Here is a 19,794-nt window from a genome sequence, read left to right as displayed (position 1 = left end):
GGTCCCCTGATTCAATTCCAATTCAGAGATTTGGCCACCGAATCTCCTCCAGATTGAATCAGCACCTGAAGCTTTGCATAGCCCTATTGATTAACATGGGATTCAGAAATTCTTGGGAGAAGTTGTGTTCCATTTAAGGAAACCTATTTCATGATAAAACTGAACACAACAGAGGACTGACATAAGGGCTCCTAATTCCCTCATTATTTTACTTGATATTGTGGCTGTAAGAAGGCCACCTTTGCAGAGAAGCCAAATAATGAGCATGACAGTAGTCATTTTCTGTGCTATTTTTACTGGACAGACTGTATAGTTGGAAAATGTTGGACAAGCTTTCAAGCACAGAATACCCTGCCTCAGGTCCCCTTTGGACTTCGTGGCTGAAAGCTTTTCCAACATCTATTCCAAAATGTAGTTGGGCCAGTAAGAGACAGCACAAATAACTCTTTCCTCTCTTACATGTCCTAGATCATCACGGCTACAGCAACACTCCAAGCCTGCGTGAGGATAATGGCTCACAGAGAGGGTTCATCAGGCTTGTGATTACTAATCTGAGATCCACAACGGAAGATGCTTCAGTTTTGTTGGGAAGACTCTCACAAGTCCTTTAGGGATTCTCACTGGGCACTTTTACATATGCTCCGACCCATTCTGATTAGAACTCATTGGAGTGGACTTGATTAACCGAGTTCGCTGGAGTGTCCTAATAAGAACGCTCCAGCATGCTGCAGCATCTCATGTATTCAGTGTCCCATGTTTCAAAATGGCAGCAGGGGTGTTTAGTTAAAGCACCCCTGCCACAAATTTGAACTATGTTCCAACCTTCCCTGGAGCAAAATCTAGACACTTGTTTTTGGTTGCAAACATATCCAGGCGGCTAGCAAAGGACTACAGACTGCATCACTGTTACAGAGCTCTCATTCATGATCCTTGAAAAAGCAGCTGCTGAGATTGCCACCTACTGTCTTGTTAATGTAGATGGATCTGCTGATATGGCAATTTAATGAAGTAGACACCAATTCCAATGTCATCAATGGGCTCATCTAAAACATCATCAGCCAGATTTATCATATTTGTTCTTTGGGACAAAAACCGACAGATTTTATGCTTCTGAGGGTCATAAGTCTCCTTTAGAAAAAATTATCAAACCCAGCCATGCAAATGCCAGCATGCTGCATTTCCCAGGGAGGGCTACCTTTTGATTTAAGAGAGCCACTGTGGAGGTGTGTGCCAATGCTGGACACAATAAATTTACTGCATGTGAATGGTCAAAGACATGTATTGTGATTATTGTTTAATGGAAAATGGTGCTGACTGATAATGCAGTTCCTGAAACTAAATACTAATGATCTATAAAATAAGACCCTAAGCAACTAAGCTAAGGTCAGACACTGGCAGTGTCACAAACCAAGGGTAGTGAAAAAAGAACAGAGCACTGGTCCTACAACTCTTCTCCCCTCTCCCTTTTTTAATCCTCTGTACAATGTACGAAATAAATCCAAGTGCATGTATTGACCAAGCAGGAACTGATAGCAATAATTCTCTTGTCTCAAGTACATGGAATGCACGCATACCTGGCCCCAGCAGTAATTAAGGAGGGGCAAGCACTCCAAGAAAAGGTAGTGCTCCTCAAGGAATAACTACATTCAATACCTTGAAGTAGAAACTTAACAAACTGCATTAGAAATATGACATTAATTTACGAATACTGAAATAAAAATTACCCATTTGAACATCATATCAAGGATGGTTTTATTCTCTATTATGGGAAATTTTGAAATAAAAATTGAATGTATCTTTTTGAAAATCAATCTTGTTCTGAAAGATTTAATTCGGGGAAATTCTATGTTCTGTGCCGCACAAGATCAGATTAGATTATCACAATGGTTCCTTTCAGCCTACAATGTAGACATTTTATGGACTTAATGCTCAATAATTTATGCGACTGATTTTGCAAAACTCAGGAGTTCACATTTTTTAAGAAATTTCCATTTTTAAAGCTAGTAGCCAAACACAAAACTTATGTCAAAAGAACAACATTTAAAGCATCAAGGAAGTAGAAGATTATAGCGCAATCCCTTTTATCAAGACATTATCAAAATAAAGCGATTCATCATGCTAGATATATGCTGCACACAGGGGAAAAAAATCTCTAATCCTTCAACATGAGCAGCACCCAGTGAAAACCTACGTGAAATAAAATGTTAATTATCTGTGTTCCCTCAGGTTGCAAGTGCATGAACAGAATTACAGATTAGATTTCCCTAAACTCCCTACAGTACATCAAACCCTCAGCTACAACTACAAGGAACAATATCCTAAACCACAAAGAACATCCTATAACATACCACTGGTAAAAGGGCAGATGAGGGCACTGCCAATGCCCCACCATTGCAATGACAGGGAAGCAGCTGTGGACTGTAGCCTAAGAATGTCCTAGGACAAGGGCCACGCACCACATAACTGAAGGAGGTAGGAAAAAACCTGTCTGTGACAGTCACAGCTGGAGAAAACAGAAACGTTCCTGACCCCAAAACCGGGCAATTGGCAAGACCACAGCACGATTTAGCTTTGGCCATGGCTGACACTCCCAATGCCTCAGAAACGGCATTTTTCCCATTTTGTTTCTTTCTTAACTATCCTTTCTTTTAGTATATGTTCTAAGATCTTACCTACTGCTGAAGTCAAGCTAACAGGTTTGTAATTGCCTGGATCAAGGGGATCAAAGATGAGGCCCAGAGAGCCCTATTACCTGGCCCATGGTGCTCCCTGTACATCTCAAACTGTCCCTGCCTCATGACATGCAATCAGTCTGGTGCACGCTGCATATAGGGCATAAGGCTGGACCCAGCATATGCGCTGCATGCAAGACCAGTCTGGATGCAGCACATCCAGGGCATGTGCTACATGTGGTACCCGTGCCAGACAGGCCCTGCAAGCTGTATCCAGCCCACACAGCTGGTTGAGTTTGATACCTTTGGTCTGGATCATTCTGTCTCCCTTTTTTTGACAACAGGCATTACACTTGCTATCTTCCAGCCATAAGGTACCATCTCTGAATTGACAGATTTGGTTAAGACTAGGATCATCACCAGATCTACTATGAATACATTTGTCTAAGGCTATTCCTTCAGAAACATACGTACTGCTTGTCACTTTCCATTGAAATGCAACCATCTTTGTGGCAGACCTGTATGTAGCAGACGTGACTTGCTAGCACGGGTACCAAAGAATAACTTTAGCAAAAGCTATGCAGAATAATTTATCTAGCTCCAACTTATCTCACATAAAAAAATTAATAGACCAGAACACAATTACAGAGACAGTAATTCAGGCAGCCCAAAGGAAAAAAGTGTGATTACAATGTCACAAGATATTTTATGACGATTGGTATTTAAAAAAGCTCATTTGTCTCAGTCATCCTAAAAAAAGATTTTTTTCCAAAGAATTTTTTATATCAGCTTATGTGTTTCCATAGAAGTTACAATTAGGTTCTTTTCTTACAAATCAATATATGAATGAAGCAAACATTTTGCTCCAGTCTTGTTACTAGTGGTCTAAATAATTCCTTTCTGCAGAAAAATCCATGGGAAAAAGGCCAAATCTTGAACCAATCAACCTAGAAATTAAGTAATAAATATGATTCACATGATACGTAAATCTTTAAAGGGACTCCGCTAAATAAGAAAAAATATAAGCAGATTCAAACTGAATTATTTCAGTGTTCATTTTTAAGAAAAGTTTAGGAGCTTTAGGAACAGGCATTCACTGTTTATTAATAAATATCACACACCCAAGGAATATCCCCAATGTATGTACTCTTACTTCATTATGGAAACTCCTTAGATTCAGCTGAGTTCATTTCCTCTGGCACAGATGCAGCAATCTACTGTGTGGCATTTAATGGCTATTTTCTAATTTACAACATGTGTCTTACTAGCAAGTCTGCAGCTAAGATTGAAAATGAGAGTCAAATATACCTTCTTACTGCCCAGACTTCAAACAAGGAACTTGAAGAAAAATAATTGTGTGGGAAGGTTAAAGGGATGTCAGGTAAATTAAATGGATTAACCATAAGCTAGCTGAAGATGTCACCTAATTCTTTTTAATAAGAACTACTCTCTCAAGTTTATAACCAATTTTCTAGGTGTTTGGCTCAAATCAAGGAGTATTAGAATACTATGCATCCAAGTTTTAAAATCTCCTTTCCTCTCCTATACCTTTCCCTATTGTTAGTTATAATGTTCTTCACCATCTTCAAGTAATTATGTGGACTGCAATACAAAACTTTTCATTTTCTATTTAGTGGCATCATGTCTAATTGTATACTCTTACACAGTAATCATAATCCTTCCATCAATGTGAAACTGGTAAGTGAGCCCACAAAAGTTCCTATGCCTGGATACAGCCGTTAAAGCTTGAGGTTTTGAAGAGGAAGACAACATAAAAGTTAAAAATCATTAACAGCCAGGTCAAAATGATACATCATTTGGCCATTATTTTTTCCATGCTGTAATGTTTAAACCAACTATCAATAGCCCAACTTGAATTCTATCAGAAATCCTTATACAACACTTCAGACAATAATAAAAGTCTGTCTTCCCCCAACATCTGCAGCATTTAGTAACTACTCTTTAATTAAAGACTACAAAAATAGGGAAGTGGTAACATAAGATTTATAAGCACAATCTGATGATTTTCAAATAAAAACGGAACATTTTCCCAGCTTATGCATATCATTGTTATTACCTCCCAGAGAAAGTAGCTTAAAGACATCAGTTTCTGCCCCACTGGCCAATTCTAAGTCTTACCATGATTTAACAGTCACTGAAAATGTATTATACACAATATAACTAGAAGTTAAAGCAATTTGATTCAATCACATTCCTAAATTTAAAATATAATTAAATACTTTTAAGTATTTGTAGTACAACTACTATTATCTCTAGTTTGTTTGAAATGGCATCTTAACTGCACAGGTCAGCGTCACCCTGAAAAAAATTCACATCCTCTAGCAATGCTACTCATGTGAAAATGTTGTACATCATAAACCCATCTGTTTTCATCATATTTTAATTCAAAGTACTGATTCTATAAGTAAATATCCTTAACTGCCTGCTATTTAACACCACAGGTATAAATCACACATTTCAGTTAAATAAGATACAGTTTCCAGAGAAATGTTATATTGAACAAATGCCTAGTTTGTCCTGAATTCAAAACTTATTTAAAAATAAACAAATGAGAAAATCCATATAAAAAACAAGTAGTGTCACTGGTGCTAGCATACTCACTTCTGTTGTACTCCTAAAGAAAGCAGCTCAGTTGTAATCCATGCTGGGAAGCTGCATTGTGTACCTACAACGATAGCTTTCTGCCAGATGACTTGTGCTGGGGTTTTCTGTTCTTTGGCCGCTGGTGACTGATTAGTGGATTAGTTATGAAAGCTTGCTCTACAGAAACACACCCACTTCTATGACTCACCCATGAGTTCCTTGCTGCTGCTTTTTTTTTTTTAATTCATGTCAACTCTTGGTCGAAAACTATTAACCAGGGAAATTCAGCTGTGTCATTCCTCTCTTGCATGGCAATGGAAAATATACTGTCTGTGACCTAATGATTACTAGCATCTCTGAAGGAATATTTATGAAGTAGTAATTATAAATTTGTTTAAAAATATCTCCAGTTAAACTTCAAACTATTTTACAACTAAGTCACAACATTGTAAGTTTGCTCTTCCTGTAAGTTACAAGGCTCTGAGTGAGAAAGGAAGCAATGCAGAGTAAGTGTTTCCATCTCTATCAACAGAAGCTCCCATCCTCAGCTTTTACCAGTTCATGGCACATCCCTCATTTATTCCAGGACAGACACATTAGACATCTAGTTGTTACAAATTTGTGGTTGAATAGTATGTTAGGCAGGTATATCCAGAACGGCAAAAAGGAATCCTTTTGCTGCTCCAAACATCTAGTACAACTAGGCAGCTGCAGAATCTCTCTTCAGAGTCTACTTCAGTCAAATAGCTGACATACCCTCAGAGTGACAGAAATTTCCACTGCTGACAAAAGGCCAAAAGGACTCTTAGGCTACAAACAGATCTAACATTTACCCCAGGATTAAACATTTTTGTTTTTGAGGGGTTTTTTTAATCTTGGGACAAAGCACAATCACTCAGACATCCATGCCTGTTGTCCTGGGACAGATCCTAAAAAGGTTCATGGGATAAGAAGTCCTAACAGAGTATCCCAGGACATCATAAAGCGTATCTGAGCAGTTATCCTGGGTTTGCATCATGAATCAACAGCAGAAATGCAGCAGTGCATTCAACTGCTCACTAGAAGGGCAATGTGTATAAATGGCAATCCCAGGATATTTCTGTTCTGGAGCAAACACACACACAACTTGCCCAGGGACACTTTCAGTGTCTGTTCCTAGCCATACGGCAATAGATCTCCAGATTCTGCTCTACCATACTGTGCAGTGCTACCCACGGAAATCCTTGAAAGCTAGAATATAGCTTTTCAGATTGAGAGTGAGATCTCTTACTCAACAGGCCTTTTCAGCCAAACCAACCCCCTTTTATGCAGCTGAATGATACCTGCTTCGCTGCTGGGGGAATCTCCACAGTACTGGATGTGGCACTAGAATAGCTCTAATGTGCTTAAAGGTTTATAACTTTTAGAGAGGTTAGTTTGCCTCTGTAGTAACCACTTAATCCACAATCTGAAATCAACACAGTAAAACACGTATGTGCGAAAAGTAGAGAATTTAACAAATCCTACCCCCACCACAATACAATAACACAGTATTCTTTTTCTGTATTTTGATTCAAAATTCAGAAGCTGATTTCAAAGGCTACAGTACAAAGTTACCTGGAAAGATTTCCCCCAACAAAAAGGCTGATAGCTGATTGAAAGTATTAATAGGACAAATATATTGATTTCTTCTAGGGGGAAAATAAACGTAATTCAAAAAACTAATGGTAAGCTCTATTTTTATTACAGCAGAAATCATTTTTGGAGTATCAAAATTTACAAATCTTTAAAGTTTAACATGCCTAACTAAGAGAGATCAAACTGAAAAAAGCATGAGATTTCTAGACATTAGACCCAAATAAATCCTAATTTAAACCAAAAGGGAGCAAGAATGTATCAGATATGCATGGCAACGCTATTGCAGACTGAACACAAACACTACCTTCTCACTAGGCACAACTGAGACTCCATGAGAAACAGTATGCTTGGTTACTGTGTTGTGGAAATAAGTTCTGAAATTTTCCTATGCTGTTTCTAATTATTTGTCATGATCAGTGAGCTGTTTAGTTATTGACAAATCATATTTAATCATTTTGGTGAGACTTCATCTAAAATAATATATATTCTTTATGAGCTTTGCTTTCATACCTATTTCAAATATAGTTCTGAATACTGTTGGCCTGATCTTGACTCTGTTCTACAAATTACTACGCCAAGAAGAAAAATAGTGTATGCTACAGTCAACACCATTTCCAACAACACCTAGTAAGAGCAGTCATCTCCGTCTACTAGGAATTCCTAGGAACATTTTCCATACCATACAGATGACCCTCCCTGTAAACAGAAACAGCTGCTTATGAACAATATAGCACCAGGCCATAAACATGTTGCTGCTGACAAGTGTTAGCTGTTCTTCCTTTTGAGAATCACCCTAAATCAGTTTTTATCTTTTGTTCCCTCTTCCAGTCCATGCAGCTGAGTGGATCCACTAGAAAGCATTTATTATTTGTATTCTGGTACCTCCCACAATGTAGTAAGTGCTGTCCAAACAACTCAGACAGTCTAAGAACCTAATTTTGAAAACATTTAAAAACACACAAATATGTTCTCATGTATTAAATTCTATTTAAAAAATAAAATACAGTATAGCCAATATGAATTTGATGAAAATTCTGTGATGCATCTGTCATTTAGGATCACATTTTCCATGGATTCTTGGCCTGGGCTTTTAAATCATTTGGGATCCACAAATGGATCCGGTACTACAGTGCTAACCTATTTAGTAACCTTGCTGCCTGGTGGAAGGGGTAAAGCTGAAGCCATGCCTGTTCAAAAAGAGACAGACAAGGAGGACCCTAGGCCAAGAAAACTGATATACCTTCTAACCCATTAGTGTCAAACTCATTCAGCCCCAAAGGCCACACGAGTTCCAGGGGGCTAGTCCACAAGTTGAACTGGGCCCATAGACTGCCCTCCCCATCCCTGTCTTTCAGCATACTTGATCCAACAACTGCTTCAATAGGTCTGGAACCCTAATATGGCATGGATCCTGGAGTGTGCTAATATGGAAGTATTTGATTCAGATTCAGCCGATTCGGAGGACAGTGATTCAATTTGGAGATTCAGATCACTGTCCTGAATTGATTTGGCCGAATCAGCTTTGGAAGATTCAGCACCGATTTGGAGACTCAGATTGGGCAACTCCTCTGGCTGTGCCTGCCTCTCCCTAGCTGGGGGAAGCCACGGGAGAAGCCCTCATGGCTGCCCTGCCTGGCCCCATCCCCCACTCAGCTTCAGCCTAGTCCCAGCACTTAAAAAAGCCCAGCACTCACTGGCTGCTGGAGCAGCCATTGGGGACTCTGGGCGCTTGTGGTAGATCCCCACCACGCGTAGCATGAGGTAGTGGGGGACAGTGGGGATTGTCCCCCTCTGCCTAACACCTACATGGCACAGGTGCAGCGCAGCTTGGCAGGGCACCGTGCACTGCCCGGGAGCTGGGGCCACTGGGGTGAGCGCTGCCGGGCTCTGGCTGACATGCAGAACCACCCCAGCTCCCAGAAAGCATGCAGTGGCCTGCTGAGTTGCACAGCACCTGTGCCAAATGGCACCTGCCATGAAGATGCCAGGCGAGGGGGGGTGGAAATCCCTGCCGCCCCCCACTGCACAGAGGCCCCAATTACCACTCCTGCAGCCAGTGAGTTGAGGAGTTTGTTTGTTTTTTTTAATGTTTTAATTGCTGGGAGGCTGGAGCCAGGTATGGGGTGGCAATTGTGGAGTGGGGGCTGAGGGAGCTCTGCCAGCAGACCCCAGAGTCCCCACAGCCCCTGCTGCAGCCAGTGAGTGCTGGGCTTATTTATTTTTCTTCAGTGCCAGAGGCTGGGCCAGGCAGGGGGTGGGGCCAGGCAGAGTAACCATGAGGGCTTCTCCTGTGGCTCACCCAGCTGTGCCTGCCTCTGCCCTGTTGGGGGGAGCCGTGGGGGTTCTGCAGGGCATAGCCCCTGATCCCAGCATTGCCATACCAGCTTCAGCTCTGGGAGCAGGGGCTCTGCCCTGCCACTGCTTGTTGCCCCCCCCCCGAACACACTGCACCTACATCCCACCCGCCTCCCCAGCTGGGAAAGTGGCAGCAGGACAGAGCCCCCACTACCAGTGCTGCCATGCCCACTTCCCCACCCCCCTGCTGGGCAGCTTGTCCCAGCCCCAATCCCTCCCTCCCCCCTCCCTCAACCCCAACAGACTTAGCAGCTGGAGGCATCTGTCAGCTGCCTGTTTAGTCTATGGTCGAATCGCCAAATCAGCTAAATCTTTTCCAAGTCAATTCAGGTGCTTCGAATCGATTCAGAGTTTTTACTTGGTTTCCCAATTCGATTTGGAGATTTGGTCCCCGAATCAGGTCAAATCTCCTCCGAATCAAATCAGCTACCAAAGTTTCGCACAGCCCTCATGGGAACAGACACCACATGCAGAGCAGTCTGGTTGGAGTGGCAGCCACATTGCACACAGTGGCTGCCCTGGCTGGACTATGCCACATGCAGCACCACCCCTGGCAGCATTGGGACTGGGCTGCACATGGTGTCTGTTCCAACCGGTCCAGGGTTCACAGTTCATATGGTGCTTGCCAGTGCCACAGTGTGGGTCCCACTACAGCTGGAGCAGGCACTGTGTGCAGCATGTGTCCCAGAGAAAATGCCACGTGGTACAGTGTGGCCACAGTGACCACTGCATGCAGCGCAGCTGCTGCTCTGACTGCAGTGCACATGGTACCCATTCCTGTTACTCCTGGATCCACACCACACCTTGCAGGTCCCAGACTCATTGGAGCAGCTGCCAGATTGGGTATACTGGAAAAGGGTGAGTGAGTAGGAGAGGGGGTCCATGGGCATGCATCATGCCAATGTAGGTCTGATCAGGCCCAGGAACAGCACCAGCATTGGCTCTGTGAGCTGGATCTGGCACATGGGCCATATATTTGAAACCCCTGCTCTAACCTGAGGAGACATCCTTCTCATGTGTAGGGTCAGTGTGTAGGTACAGACACAGTGATCTGAGGAAAACTTGCATAGTTATTTCCTATGCTCCCCCCCATCCAGTTCCTTTTGCAGGCACTAAATTCACACTAAGAAAAAAACCCCTAATAATATAAATAATATGAAAGAAAACAAGCATTTAAATGTGATACCTTCATCAACCTGCATTTTTCAAGCTGCTTCAGAATGACAAGTTCTCAGTTAAAAAACTTTCCTGACCCTCAATACAGTTGTTCCACCTAGGCTATTTGTCCTATGCTTACAATATTTGTCTCATAGGCAAAATTCCCCTTCTTTCAGCCAGACTCAAAAACACCAGTGAATTAACAGAACAAAAACTTGTTGGTTTTGTTAGGCATTTCCTGCTTCTCCCTTGTGACCTCTAAAGTGGACTCTCAATCTGAACAATAAGAAACTTCCACAAGTCTTGAACACGTTATGAAGATCTTGTATTATTTCTGCTGAACTGGTTTAGAACATTGCTCTACATCAAATGTGCGCTTTCACTGCTTTCAATGCAAGGGACAAAAGGATTATTTAGGGAAGGTCAACTGTCTACAATATATAGTTGGAAGCAGCTTTCTTTCCCCATTCTTCTTTACTCAGACATGGCATGGAGTAGGGGAGAAATTACTTGCAAAGTCACAGGCTCGCAGAAAAGTAGGGCTTGAAGGAACCTTATGGCCAGATGAACACAAGCATATACTTTTGGTTCCCCAGAGACAACCAACAGCAAGACACCTTATGCTGCTGCTAGATGTCCCCGGGGAATGCCTATGCAACACGCCCTCTGGCACACAGCAGGTTACCCCAGGCGGGGTAGGGGGGCTGGGGCCAGCACTGCTGCTGGGGCTGCAGCAGCGGTGATCCTGCTGCTTGGAGCCTGGCTGACAGTTGGAGCATGGCTCCGGCCAGCCAGGCTCTGGTTTTGAGAAGTGTGTGCTGCTCCTGGGTACACCGCTCTGCTTTTTTTTCATGGCACTGTTTTTTGACCCCTGAATATCTAGAGGTCAAAAAAAAAAAAAAATCCTGTGCTGCTCCCTTGCAGCACAGAGAACAGCTGAATCTTTGCACCACATATTGCACAGCCATGCTCATCTGAATGCGGCCCATGAATTCACATGTGCAGACACCCTAGGTGCCCTGCCAGCTAGCACTGGTTCAGACCCCTGGGAGTGAAGACTCAAGAAGTGTCACTAGGGATTGGTTCTCACCTCCTCTCTCTCCTGAGCTACCATGAATATTTATACAAGGAAAGAAAGCTATTCTTTACTGGCAACATTTGCCCAGGCCAGTGATGCTCAACCAGGGTGCTGCAGCACCCTAATGTACCATGAGATTTTTTTAAGGTGCTGCAGGGTGCCATGCCATATTAGCACTGTTAGATGCATAAATACCTACATAATTCACAAAATAAACCCAGAGATTTCAGATAGGCATCCACAACATCAATGCCATTCTGACCTGTTGCATCTTACAACAAAACTGCTTTATTATTTTCCTGCAGTCAAAAATTAGATAAATTAGTTTTCCAAATGAGGTGCCACTGACTTCAGACAGTTATGGAGGTTGAGTCTAAAAAAGGCTGAGAACCACTGCTGTGGGTTCAGGCACAGACAGTTAAGTTTTTATCCTCTTCCCCCTGGTGCGGGCAATGGAGCCAGAAACAATCCTCTTCTCTATGATGCAGCAAGCAGTCAACTAAGTGGGTGCTGAGCAGCTGTTCAGCGTACTTCCAAGATCATATTAGAGCTGCACCTGGGACTACAGGGAATCAATGCAGGCAAGTCAAGGAAGTAAGAGAAAGATAGATTAAAAATTTGTTAGTTTAAAACTGGAGAACACTGTTCCAGGACTGCAATTACACTTCATAAACAGCACACGCATCTTCTGAGTACAGTTGCCCTTAAAGGCCACAATTTGGACCTTAGATTGTTAAAACAGGCTCCACAATTGACAGGTTGAGTACTCTTTCTATATAAATCAGGCTTATTTTAAATACCCAGAAATTGAAAAAAATCATACCCACTGACCTTCAGGTGCTTTTCCTGCAAACTAGAAAGAACATCAACAAAACAAAACACAAAAGGGCCAAAGGACTGGAGAGGGCCTCTGGGGTCCAGTACCTTCCCTTGCTATAGCAGGTAACATGCCATACAATGCCAGTTCCATCTTGAAAATGGTTAGGCTTTTTGCCCCAACTATCTATTCCAAACCCTCACTCCTCTGGTTGTTAGAAGCTTGCTTCCAATTCCTGGACTAAAGTTTATTCATGACCAGCTAATACACATTTGTTCTTGTGCCAACACTGTCCATTAGCTTTAACAGCTCCTGGTGTTTATCTCCCTGATGTGTTTATAGAAAGCACTCAGATCCTTTCAGCCTTTGTTATACTAAACTAAACAGGCCAGGCTCTTTTACTCTCCACTCATAAGATAGGCTTTCCATTCCTCATTCATCCTAGTAACCCTTCTCTTCACTAATTAATTTCTGAATTAATCTTCATTGAACATAGGTGTTCAAAACCGTAAACAGTATTCCAAATGTGTTGACAGTGTCTTCTACAATTAATAATTATAACTACATTAGTGGTTCCTTAGCTCTACCATGCCTCATATATAGTAAGATATTTGCTTTTTTAATAGCCACCTCACACTGACAGCTAACTGTCTTCTTGTAAATGACTAATACAGTTAAGTCTTTTTTTGTCACTTCTAACTAATGACCGTCCCAATTTATAGTCTAATTTACTGTTATTGGTTTCTAAATGAACAATCTGGCCTTCAGTATGGTTGAATATCAATCCCATTTCTCTTATACCAGATTTAAGGTCATCTTGTAGTCGAATGCCTCCCAACTCTGAAGCACAGCAAGTTTAATCAATACACTTGTATTTTTTCTGCCTAGACCACTATGAAAATATTTAAGATTGGTCCCAAGGTCGATCCTTAAGGATCTCCACTAACAATACCCCTGAACTTTGACAGTCCCCCTCTTTCAGCACAACACATCATTGTTTTTTTTAACCAGTTCCTTATCATTCTACAAGTCTTGAATTCATCTCCCATTTTCTATTTACCTCCACATCTTTAACTATTCTTTACTTCACAAAGAATCTTGTAGTCATACATGCTATTGAGGTAATATTATTTTGACAGATTTATTAAAAATCCTTTCTACTGGACTTGCAATTGTATATGCCAGTTCTTTTTTTTTCTTTCTTTTTTTTCTTTTTTTTAGAGGTTTGGAACACACATTATCTGATCTCCATTCCCTTATGCCCACCCTCTGCCTCAGTTAACACATTAACATCTTTGAGCTGTTTCCATCTTAGCTGTTGTTATTTTTGTTTCAATGCACATTGCCTATCCTTCCTTTGGCCCCAAGTTCAACTACATCAGTTTTCAATAAAGATGATAAGTATTCATTTAGTTTTTAAATTGCATCTAAATCATCTTTAATTTTAACCCCAAACTAATTGCCCAGCAACCTCACTTCTTCCCGTTCTCTTATTTATTGACTAAATAACTTTTACTTTACTTTACATGGTAAAATCTACCGTGGCTTGATTTCTAACAATTTCAATTTAGCTTTAGACCTTTGGACCTTCAAGAAATCACTTTCTTTGCTGAATCCTCTTTTTAATTCCTCAGAAGCTTTCTGCTTATTCATAATATCTTTTTTGAGGGTGATTATTCCCCAACTAATCTCTGGATCCTTAGCCTTTCCATTTCTTTCCTTTGTGATGAAAATTTTAAATAGTTTTTGCTTTCCTGACTTAAAGAAATCCCAAGCCTCCTTAACAAGTGCCCAAGATCTAATGCTTCTGCACTTAGGGAAGTGGTTTTCAACCTATGGTCTGTGGATCCCAGGGTCCACAAAAGTTGACTATGATCAAAAGTATGTGAATTCCCACACTTACAATTCAAAGGGATCCACACACCCATTCAAATTTTCCAAAGGGGTCTGGCACCTGCATTCAAAATATTTTTAGGGGTCCGCAAATGAAAAAAGGTTGCAAACCACTGGCCTAGGGCATAAACTGTTGCTTAATTAAAGCTGACCAAAGTCTGGGCATTCTATTGCTACTTTTCCTAACTGGATATCCACAAATTTGTGTTAATTTAATGCTACTGACTAGGAAAGCTATGTACAGTATCAATGGCACAAATTTAAACTGGGAAGGAGAAAACTAAATGGAGACTCAGATACAAACACAGTAACAGACTTACACGTAGAAACAGCAAAAAGACTCACAGAGAAGAATGAATGGTCTCTCTTTCCTGCAGTCAGAGGAGGTCGAGATGGCACGGCATCATTCTCTATTCCATCCCAGAAGCTGATGGACTGGGCTTCTCACCAAAGAACTGCCCCACAGCAATGATCTCCCTTCATATTAGTTTCTAGTTTACACATCTACAAAGTGCAGGTGTCTAAAAGAGTTTTTCAAACTCTGTTAGTACCTCTTAGAGTGTGAACTCCCCCGGGTAATGTTTTCATAACATTCTGAGCACACAGTTAATTCTCAGCATGTAAAACAAGTGCTGAGGATTAACGTCTCCCCTTTTCTATGACAACCTTTTTAGAGCATATACTCTATTCTCTTGGAGAGTCCTCAAATATTTCTTTTCCTAAAGCAACTAAGCTATGTCATGGCTCTGACAGCCTTAGGAATCTTTGCTTTTTTAGGGGACATAAAACAGAAACAGTAGTAAACTGATGGATGCAGTGAACCTGCCTTGTGGTGCTAAACAGCTTGTCCCACTTCTTAAGTGATTTGCACTTTTCAACCTGGCTGCTTACCAATTTCAGTCTAGAAGTCACTGAAGGCAGATCTGTGAGAATTCCCATAAAAGATTCACTCCTTTCCTTGTGCAGAATTTTTCTTTAAGATTTTGATCAAACCTATAAAAGTTAGGGGTGAGTCAATAATAGACGTAGTGATTTTAGAAATTTGTTTGAAAAAAAGCTATATCAATACAATTATTTTTTACTCAACAGTAGTTCTACTAGGAGTATAAAAATCCACTTGCAAATTACAAGTAATCAAATAAGTCACGTGTGCTTACAAAAACAATTAATCAAAAACACACCTGCTTCTTCAGATGAAGGCTGCACTCGCTATAATAATTATGAAATCATTTGTAATAAGCACTGTCAGTGTTTTTCACAAATGCATCATATCTGCATATAATCCTAAATGTTGATTTTTTTAATGGCATAAATAGCAATTTATGTAGCAGCAGCACATTATTCCAAGAATCTGGCACAGATCTGTCCTTGTGATCCACTGATAAAAGACTATTAATATTATACTTTTGAAGCCTCACATGACAGCCTCTAAAATTATTTTATCAAGTCAGATTTCTCTGGAATTCGGCCCTTTTTCTCCTCCTAATGTCTCTACATTCAAAATAGGACAACAAAGAGAGAAGAAACACAGAGGTTAGTAAGTGGTTAGTGCCAAGCCAATAACAGGCAAAAGTATTTTGTTTGTAAAACTTTTCAGATTATTTGATCAATTCTAGTGGAGAGCTAGTAGTATTAAAAATATTCAGATTAGGAATGTAACATATCCACTGTTTTCTTTTGTTTTGTTTTTAGTTGAACAAACAGTAATTATTTGACTACTTTATAGTTAGTACCCACGATCTACCAAGATTTTATAAATCAGTAAAGTTTGCCAGACTGAGAACCTGGCCCATCTGAAACCCAAAATGCTTACAAAGACAAGCCTTAGGGAGCTTGGTATTCCTTCTAGGGTGCCTTGCAACTTAAAATTCTAATTAATTTTCTGAATGTATATTTTGTTGATGTAACACATGATCTAGTTTGTCATGCTAAAATAGGAATATAATATGGATTATCTTTTCTGAATAATGACTGACACCAATTCAGTTAAGTCCCTCCAAGCTGCCTTGATTTCTGTGATGCTGAGCAGTAAACTTTAACATATGGATCTTTCTCAGTCCAGCCTGAAACAGCTGGTAAATTAAGTTTCAAGGCAAAGCCAAGGTGTTGGCAGTTGATGGAGAACTGCTGAAGCTTCAGCTGCTAAAATGATCATAACAGCAATGCCAAGAAATGCTTTCTTCCACATGTTGGGCTAGTAGATTACAGCTATTTTCTTTTACTTGCTGATCTCGTAATCGTGTCTGTCAAAACTAAACTGCCACAAAGCATTCTACCTCAGAGAAAGGCTAAAATCAGTTCAGGAACCTAAATGCAGCAGGCAGCAGCTTGCATTTCAAGTGGCGTGTCCCACTAGGTTAACGTATAAGCAGTGCCTGGAGTTCCACACCAGCTGCATTTTGGTATCTGGGTGTAATTCAGGTTGTAAGTTTTTACTTATAAAGCTCTGAATGTCTTAGGCCAGTGGGACAATCTTTCCGGCAGGTGTGCCACAAATTAACCCTGCACCTTTTTCCATGTGCCACACTGATACCCTTCCTCTGCTCGATTCACTGCTCTGCTTTCTACTCCTGTCCTTATGCTCTCTGCCAGACTGGCTGCTCTGCTTTCTCCTTCCTTCCCTGCACTCCCTGCCTGTTCTGGTGCTTTGCTCTCTGCTTCCTCCCCTATCTGCTGCTATGTTGCCTTTCTCCTCCCCAATTTCCTGCATGCCATGCACACGTGCTAGTTGGCCACCCCTGGCTTAGGACAGTCATAAAGACACCACAACTCTGTGTACTTACTGCCAAACAGTTGTGGTCAGTGGAAGAACTAATTTCTATCCCCTCTATCAGAGCTCAACTAAGATCATTTCTGAAATCATAAGCAGCACCAAACTCATAGCATCTGTGAGGCGCCAGACTCCAATCTTGTCTTACATTTAAGTGGGAGCAGAATGCTCTTCAGCAGCCTCCTTTAAATCCGCTCTGTTCACACACATTCACCCAGGATGAAACAGCATGGCATCTGTTTACTCACACTTGAGGAAGAAGGGACTTGACAAGGGATAATGGTTGTGAAGCCATTCTGTTCTGGGCTAACAGCTGTTAGCCACTAGTTTCAGTTTGATTTTTTTTTAATGTGTAGAAAAGGAAGACGGATGCTGTGACAGAAGAGCATTAATATGAGACTATTACAGGTGCCTGAATACCTTGATAAACAGCAAGAGAAAGAGCAAATGTTGTCAGCCATATCAGTCACCTTATTATGCATGTCCAGTAAACAAATAAAGTTTCAAAATTAGAAAACTGACAAAATATAAGGAAGTTTGGCACTCGTTCTCATAAGCTCTAAAATGAAAAGGCAGGAATGTAAAATGACAAAACAAGAATAGTTATGTTTGCTTATTAACAGAAAAAATTCCTAATAAGTTCTCATTTTCCAAACTTTATATACTGCTGTTGCCCAAGTGTTTTTTAAAAATATGAATCAGAACCATATAACCTTACACTGAAAACTGAATTGATTTCCTCTTCCTTCAGATATGTTTAAAGACAGATTTCATAGATTTCATCACACACGAACATTCATTGTCTACCTACTTTCTTGATATTGATTGTTCTCAAATTTCCAGATGATTACTGCACTTGAATCATGTTTCTTAAACCTAAACAAGTGAAGAAGAAATAGGAGATATTGACCAAAGCAATTCATTCCACAAAAATAATGGTTAACTTACAGCTCTTTGTCACCCCTGACATGAGGCTCGAGGTAGAAAAGACCTTCTTTCTGGGCCCAAATTTCCTCAAAGTGCTTTCATCCTTCCACATTAAAAAAAGACACTGCAAGTCTAGTATCAGGCATTACATCTGTCTTTGAGCTTCCCCAAAATACTTATGATTTTATACCCATCTTTTCTTATTTTCAGAATGTTTCTCTTTCCCCTGCTGCACAGTAATGTGTTACCAACAATTATAATTGATTACATAGTGGAAACAGTTATACTTCCTATACAGTAAATGCTGTCAAAGCACAGCAAGGTAAATGAATAGAGACAACTGGAAAAAAAAAATTTCCCCTATAATATTTTATTTATTGTCTCATTGGGTGTGACTTGAAAACTTTTACAAGAAGTATTTAAAATTGTGATATGAAAATGACAGCTTTCTCCCTTTGCAGGATTAAAGACTTGAAACACCTACCTGCTAAGAGTAAAAAAGTATTTCTCTCTGGTGAAAGTGAGGAAGTCTAAGGGGAAAAAAATTAAATTGTGAAAATGGGACTTAGGTTCCTACTTCCCATTTTCAAAACTTCCCCTGGGCATGTATACATATAAAAGACTCCACTATACCAGTTTAGTGCAGTATAATCCCCGTGTTTGTATAAATGCACTTATACTGGAACTGTTTAATTCTGGTACAGGAAAAGAAAATTACTATACTAGTAACAAGGCCAGCACAAAAAGCACGGGCAGCTGCCTAGGGCAGCAAACTGTAGGGGGCAGTGCCCTGAATCAGCAGGCAACATACACAGAGCACAGACAGAAGCTATGTTTGGCATGAGATCAACCCCTAAAAGTGCTCTACAGCCATGTCATGACACGAGTGGCTTCAGAGATCTTTTAAAGTGGCGAATCATACGACAAATTAACCTTTATCAAATGAAGGCTTTAGAGACCTTAGGGAATTTATGTTCCCTAGGATTAATTTGGGGTGTGATCAGGACTGGGCTGATGCAAGAAGGAAGGGGAGAGGGGAAATGGGGCAGGGGGAGTAAGCTGCCAGGTGGGGTTTGCTCGGCTTGAGCGTTCCAACGACTGTACTGAAAGCCATGCTCAGTAGGGCTGTGCGAGGCTTCAGATCATGCTTCAGATCTGGGGCCACTTCGGATGTTTCGGTGTCCGAAGCAGCATGCCCGGAGCAAAGCATGGGCTCAGTTAAGATGTCCAAAGCGGTTCGGAGCTTCCAAAGCACTTCGGAAATGCTTCGGATGCCTTGGACGCTGAAAGTGAACGTTAGAAGAGGGAAGGGGAGCAGGGGATGGAGGGAGAGTGGGAGGGGGAGCTGGGTGGTGGGGAATGACATATGTAGGTGGCCAGTGAGAAGGATTTCTCTCTGGCTGCTTTTCCAATGACAGTGTCTGGGGGGAAGGACCTAGATACAGCATTAAAGCCTGTGTCTGGAGGCATGCTGTGCCTTTTCCTAGCTTGTTCCCTCAGGAACTGCGTGAGAAAGGAACGCTCAGACTCAAGCATTTCAGCTTGCTTGCTGTACTCAGTAGTTGAACTTGCCTGCTCCTTTTTGTTGTTAGAAAGGATTGGGTAGGATTTAGCTCATATTATCTTAGCTATTCAATTACTGTTACTATTACTATTCAATTCAATTCATTTCTCTGAATTTGTATTTGCTCTTTTTTTTGTTGGAAACTTTGAAAAAAGAAAGCTGTGTTTTCCCTCCCAGTGTGATCCAACACTGTGCAGGGAAGCACACAGATTGCATGCACGCACGCGCATACACACAATATAAAGAACAAAAATCAGATGTTCATAGAAGACGACAAACAGAGAGACAGACAGCACACAATTTTTACATAACTCTTAACACTGAAGCAAACAAGAGTCC

At 41.0% G+C, this 19,794-nt stretch overlaps 2 protein-coding genes across 5 annotated transcripts in view; one reads left to right on the top strand and one right to left on the bottom strand.

The window, feature by feature from the left end:
* Window positions 1-1,015, top strand: part of LAS1L (LAS1 like, ribosome biogenesis factor) — an 83,425-nt gene extending 82,410 nt beyond the window's left edge. The window contains exon 14 of one of the 2 annotated variants that reach the window (XM_019536194.1): window positions 973-1,015. The gene's annotated coding sequence lies outside the window, so the exon portion shown is untranslated. The remainder of the gene's footprint in view (window positions 1-972) is intronic. The other variant, XM_019536195.1, reaches the window with a different exon arrangement.
* ZC3H12B (zinc finger CCCH-type containing 12B) overlaps window positions 1-19,794 on the bottom strand; it is a 93,737-nt gene that overhangs the window by 23,134 nt on the left and 50,809 nt on the right. Inside the window, exons 1-3 of one of the 3 annotated variants that reach the window (XM_019536192.1) lie at window positions 18,376-18,755; window positions 17,776-17,840; window positions 15,086-15,187 (exon numbers count right to left, since the gene is read on the bottom strand). The gene's annotated coding sequence lies outside the window, so the exon portion shown is untranslated. Of the gene's footprint in view, window positions 1-5,294; window positions 5,506-15,085; window positions 15,188-17,775; window positions 17,841-18,375; window positions 18,756-19,794 lie in introns of those variants that run through there. The other 2 variants (XM_019536191.1, XM_019536193.1) reach the window with 2 other exon arrangements.

Source organism: Crocodylus porosus, unplaced genomic scaffold (assembly GCF_001723895.1).
Source record: "Crocodylus porosus isolate Cpor-Errol unplaced genomic scaffold, CroPor_comp1, whole genome shotgun sequence".
NCBI classification, from domain to species: Eukaryota; Metazoa; Chordata; order Crocodylia; family Crocodylidae; genus Crocodylus; species Crocodylus porosus.
Note: the sequence above shows the minus strand (reverse complement) of the source record. Positions and strands in the feature narration are given on the sequence as shown.